Here is a 6103-nt window from a genome sequence, read left to right as displayed (position 1 = left end):
TCCCTATTTCCTCCTGTCATTAAATCAGTGTACAGTCAGTTTGATGCAACAACACCACAATTGAAGATGGCGAGTAGGATCTTCCATATCCACTGCAAACAGACCCAAAATGACTGCTCTCGGCTTCTGCTCTCCGATAATCCTGGACTTGATGCCCTTCAGTCCACGTTAACAAGGTTGTTTCTTTTTAAATACTATAATTACTTAATCATGAAGTTGATCTGCTAGCTAACAGTGTTAGTAAAGCAGAGGACGTGTCACGGTTATCGTCGGTGAAGGAGGACCAAAATGCAGCAGGACTGTGTTTGTTCATTTTGAACATTTATTAACTTCCCGAAATGAACGTACAAAACGAACGAACGAACGAACGAACGAACGAACGAACGAACGAACGAACGAACGAACGAACGAACGACATACCGACAGTCTGGCAAGGCACAAGGCTAAACACAGAACAATCTCCCACAATTAAACAAACAAACACACCCAACTAATATAGGACTTCCAATCAAAGGCAACACCCCACAGCTGCCTTCAATTGGAAGTCCACCCCAATTAACCAAACATAGACATATAACTAACTAGATAAACATAGAAATACGTAAACAAAGATCATAACCCAAAAACCCGGAAATACTAAATCAAACACCCTTTTTCCAAAACACCACCCCGAACCACATAAAACAAATACCCTCTGCCACGTCCTGACCAAACTACAATACCAATTAACCCTTATACTGGCCAGGACGTGACAGGACGGATCTGTGTATGGCTATGCAGCTATGTTGGAGGCTCAGACACTGAGACAGCAGTGCAAGTAACTTAGGCCTATGTGTCGCTAATATTGTAAGTCTTATTAGGCCAAGGGATTATTTTATATTTAGCTAGTATATGTAGAATATATGTATTTTGTTTTAATGAATGCTGGTATTTAAATGGATGGATTGCTACATGAGTTACTAGCCGCACACCCCGGCCATAGCCACAGTGAATGGCGTCGTCTTGTAATATTTTTACAGCCCTGCTAGTTACATAAAGGTGACTTATTATCGAGGAGTACTAACGTCAAACATGTTTTTATATTTTTAGGCAAAACAACAACTGAAGGTCTAAAACTTCAGGCAGGCAGGCTGGCTGGCTGGCTAGCTATAATCTCAATGCTACCTAGCCTTAGCCGCGCTAGCTCGCGATTAGCATGAAAAAAATTCTAAGCTCATTTGACCTAGGACAACCCTGTAAAAACTTTGCTAATATCTACAGCATATCAGCTTTCCAACAGCACAGATATTACTTTTGAATACCCTTTGAAAAATGAATATTTCATCTAAGCCTTTGATGTAGAAATGAACAACTTCAGACATAAACCAGGAACGTTAATGTTAGGACTATGGCACTGTTTGAACAGGAATCGCAGTCTCATCCATGGTCTCTATTTTCATAAAACTGTCGTCTTGTAGAATGGAAACCATGCAGAAGAGCCTTGAGTGGGCTAAGGGGAGGCTGATAAATGTTGGGTGTGGTTGGGTTTACTGTTGTTTTTTTGTTTTTAGTTTTTTCACTCTTCGTTCTCCTGCTGCCCATTCTATTCGTTCTTGGTCAACATTTCTATTTATGTCTTGGCTTTAAAATCCAATATTATAAAAACATTACTTGGCCACAATTTGTGACAGTTACTATAATTTTAAAAGTGTTTTTGGAATGAGGGGGGCGGGCGGTGTGGCAATACATTAAGTAGCCTAAACACTGTGTATTATTGTTACAGCCAGTTCCAGTTACCGGGCTCCTCAGACTTGGAGAGGAGCTAGAGATGCACCTTGTTATGCCATCGATCAAGAGCAACTGAGGTTTCTGATGTCCAGTGTTTTCAGTGTGTCTCAGATGGCAGATATTCTACATGTGTCCCGATCGACAGTCAAATGTCGTCTAAGGTCAGTTGTGCTTGGGAGTAATGCTATAAACTACAGACTTTAGATGCATGGTTTACAGTTTCTTATCAATCAAACAATTTAGAAGGACTACAATCAAGACAGGACTTTAAAATTACTATGATGATATGCATTACTTCATCCCTGTCCATTGTTACTCTTTTTCCCAGACACTTCAATCTGTCACATGACCCGTTATATTCTGACATGTCAGACTTGGCTCTGGATGAAAATATTAAGGACTTGGTGGCTGGGAACGACAAACGTGGACCGGAGGCTGTTGGATCACAATTAAGGGCTCTGGGTGCAGAGACGCAGAGTGAGGGACAGCATGCTTCATGTCGCAGAGGCTGCATAGAAGGTCATACCGTGATGCTGGACCAAACTCGTTTTGGCACCTTGATGGAAACCACAAACTGATTTGGTAGATGTATCTTTGTGATAGACAAAATTATCTATATCACTGGTGAGAAGTTGTACATTGTAACATCTCAAATTGTTCATCAACAACCTGTTCATCAACAACTAACAGTTCAGTAAGCAATGGCCCTTGATACCATATGTCACTCATGTGGATAATAATTGTTTTATTGCATTTCTGTTACTTCTGTGATTGATAGAATATCTGCATCATGAAATTAACAAACATGCTTATATTGAGGACATACGGAGGCAAAAACATTTGGAGCAAAGTATTTATGCCTAAGTGTGAACCACAGGACTCATCAAGATTAACGTGGTTATTTTTCCAATTGAAGTAGATATTGTAATCACACATCTTCCACTGCAGGAAACAGTCTAGAACAAACCCTTGTTGTAGCCTTTAGAGGGCTAACGGAAGTGCTTATAGTTGTGATCCACGGTAGACTGTTCCTTAACATTGTTCCACATTTTGGATTTTTATTTAATATTTGGTCTGCTGCTTTGTTATATACTGCAGGAACCTGATGCAGCATTTAAGTGGTAAAGGAGGATGGTGATGTTTGTATATTTAATGTGTCTTCAGCTTTTGTATCAACCAGTGCTGTATTTTCTGATTTAGGTAGAGGATAGTCATACATGGTGGCATTGATGGGTACAGCCATCTCGTTGTTTCTCCGTGCTTCGTGCAACAATCGCAGCAGTACTGTAATGGATTGCTTCGGACGGACTATGGAGGAGAAAACAACACTTTCTGCTTGTTGAATGTAATACATATTGAAAATATTATTTAAAGAATAGAGCTACATGCATCCTTAAAATGTCTTCTTGACCTACACATTGATTACATTCTATAGTGAGTGATGCATGCGGCTACATTTTTTTTCTGTAAATCATTTTCAGAACGCAAACACATTATGTTTGACAGCTTTATTGCTTTCTCCATGTTTTTGAAATGTATAAGCCTTTAAATGACCTTTTACAGTACTTCTACAAACGAGACTACACTTGTGGCAGCACCTATTCCTGTGGCACCCCATCTTCTGCAACACTTTTTGTGGCCCCCCTCCACCTATACCACTTCCTGTGGCCTCCCCTCCACCATTCCCTGAGGCTTATCGTCCACCTTCACCACACTCTTCTGTTGATGTTGGTGATGACAATGATTAAGTCATCCCTGTAAATAATTCAATGTCTTGTTATTACAGATGAATTGTGGGAAGTATCTGAGCTTTGTTATTCTGAATGTCTCTTTTAGTGTGGACCTCCAAACACTGCTGAAGTTAATGAGATGCCAACCAAATTAACATGATGAGGGACAACGTTTATGATTGTGCAATGACAGGCTTTAAAAGAGCCCGCTTTAATCCAGAGGCAAAAATAGACGTGGTTTTTAGGGATACTGATGGAAAAGGGGCAGCTGATGAGGGTGGTCCCTCAAGAATTTCTCCGACTGCTAATGAGTGCCATCCATAACTCTGCAATATTTGAGGGAACTGACTGGCAAAAATGCCTTTCTTGCAACTCTCAAGGTGAGTTACAATTTTACACCAACAAAGACATGTTTGTTTATGGCATTATATATATGACTTGAGTAAGACATTTGATTTTTGAATGTAATGTGTCCTTTATTTACGGTTTGTCTTCTGTGTGACAGCACTCTATGATGGCGTATACAAGCAGGTGGGCCGCATGATTGCTGTCTGTCTGGTACATGGGGGTGTAGAGCCACATTTTTTCAGAGGCTATACAGGCGAGTGTGTGGCCTACAACCTCCTGTGCCAGAACTGAAAGAAATTGCGGAATATGACTTCAGAGATAAGTTGGAGAAGGTAAGTAACTTTATACTGTGATGGATCTTGTTACTGTTAATTTGCACTAAGTTTAAAAAAAAATTGGGTTGTGGTTCATGAATACTTTTCCACATGGATTTGGTTTCCTTTTGTTGGCAGTCAGTCTTTTTTAAGGGTAGTGATAATCAGTTTATTGTTTTGCTAATTTGTCCCAAAACACAGTTCAATAAACAATCTAAGATCCAGTTAGCACAAACTGTTGACGAGGCAAAGGAAGCGGTACAGTGCGATACATTCATAAATTGGAGAGGGATGCCCTGGTTGGAGAGGGATGCCCTGGTGGAGTCAGCCACAAAGTTCTACTTAGAAAGCAGGATACGGGATGCTCTTGAGCAGTGAGTTTCCATATATCTAAGGAATCTCAAGTTTAGTTAAATTCTTCAGGGCAAATTCATTGACTTTTTTTACTTTATAGATTCAAAGAGGATCTGGAGTGTCTATGTCTCCTGCCTTACATGAATAGACACTCAAGCCTCTTCAGAGAGGTTTTCATCTACACTGAGAAACCTCTTTTGGCCAAAGACATAGCTTCTCTCCAAAGCAGAGCGGTCCCCACCTGGTACCAATCAAAGAGCAATAGAGAGCAGAGTCATGTTTCTGGAGGGACTGGCTTCTGGAGGTGGAAGGTTAGATGCAAAACCATGATCATTGAAGTAACACAGCCCACATCAGTAAAATATCACTTAATCACTCTCACAACTGTGGGATAGCATTTTATAGCCTTATTCTTCCATGGGCCCCCTAAGAATGTAACAGATAAATTAAATCCCAAACCACTTTCACTTAGAGTATTGTGTTCTCCATTAAGTGTTACTTATGGACTTTTATGTCCCCCCCCATTTCCTTTTTTCAGGGGGGAACACATACCCTTTAACCCTGGAGAAGGTTTTCATTTTCACTTCGGGGGCTTCAGCATTCCTAGGCTGGGATTGCCAGTGGAGCCACAGCTACAGTTCTCTCTGCTACCGCACGGCAAGCGGTACCGGAGCGCCAAGTCTACGTCCAAGAGGCTTCTAAAGAGATTCTACCCCCAAGCCATAAGACTACTGAACATCTAGTTAAATAGCTACCCAGACTATTTGCTGCTACTCTATCTATGCATAGTCACTTTAATACCTCTACCTACATGTATATATTAACTCCGCACATTTTCTGTACCGGTAGCCCCTGTACTGTTATTTTACTGATGCTCTTTAATTATTTTTTAAACTGCATTGTTGATTAAGGGCTTGTAAGTAAGCATTTCACTGTAAGGTTGTATTTGGCGCATGTGACAAATACAATTTTATTTAAAGAGAATTCATTTAAGGGGAATTATCCAAAATGTTTATTGCATGACTACCTAATAAATTCGGAAAACTGCAGCCAATGTTAATTGATGTGTCCCAAAATAATTGTTATTATGTAACAGCTGTCTTCAAGAATGGACCAAGGTGCAGCGGGAATGTGGATACTCATAGTTTAATTCAAAAAGAGTAAAGCATCCACGGTGAAAAACCAATAAACAAGACAGCAACAGTTTTGCAGGCTAACTAAACGCAGTGCAAAAACAACTACCCACAACCCCAAAGAAAAACACACACTCCTATATAGGACTCCCAATCAAAGGCAACTCAACACACCTGCCTTCAATTGGGAGTCCCAATCACCAACACAACCATTCACACACACAAAACCCCTGCCACATCCTGACCAAAACTAACACCATTACGGCCTCTGCTGGTCAGGACGTGACAGTACCCCCCCCCTCAAGGTGCAGACCCCGGAATGCACCTAAAAGAAAAAACAAACCCCCAAACAACAAAAAATATCCCCCTAAACAATAAGGGAGGGTGGCTGCCGTCAACGACGGCACTGTGCTACACCCTCCCTCCCCAACCCACCTCTCCTGGAGGTGGCTCAGGT

At 40.9% G+C, this 6103-nt stretch overlaps 1 long non-coding RNA gene across 3 annotated transcripts; it reads left to right on the top strand.

The window, feature by feature from the left end:
- Positions 1 to 703: 703 nt before the first annotated feature.
- Positions 704 to 5573, top strand: LOC106563599 (uncharacterized). 3 transcript variants are annotated; one of them, XR_006757688.1, is made up of 8 exons: positions 726 to 846; positions 1763 to 1928; positions 2096 to 3494; positions 3604 to 3877; positions 4003 to 4177; positions 4361 to 4533; positions 4614 to 4824; positions 5052 to 5573. It is a non-coding gene; the product is annotated as an uncharacterized lncRNA (long non-coding RNA). The 3 variants fall into 3 exon arrangements; XR_006757687.1 differs by having other exon boundaries at positions 704 to 846; positions 2096 to 3877; XR_006757689.1 differs by having other exon boundaries at positions 726 to 1038; positions 2096 to 3877.
- The last annotated feature ends 530 nt before the right edge of the window (positions 5574 to 6103 follow it).

This window comes from Salmo salar, chromosome ssa11 (assembly GCF_905237065.1).
Source record: "Salmo salar chromosome ssa11, Ssal_v3.1, whole genome shotgun sequence".
NCBI classification, from domain to species: Eukaryota; Metazoa; Chordata; class Actinopteri; order Salmoniformes; family Salmonidae; genus Salmo; species Salmo salar.
Note: the sequence above shows the minus strand (reverse complement) of the source record. Positions and strands in the feature narration are given on the sequence as shown.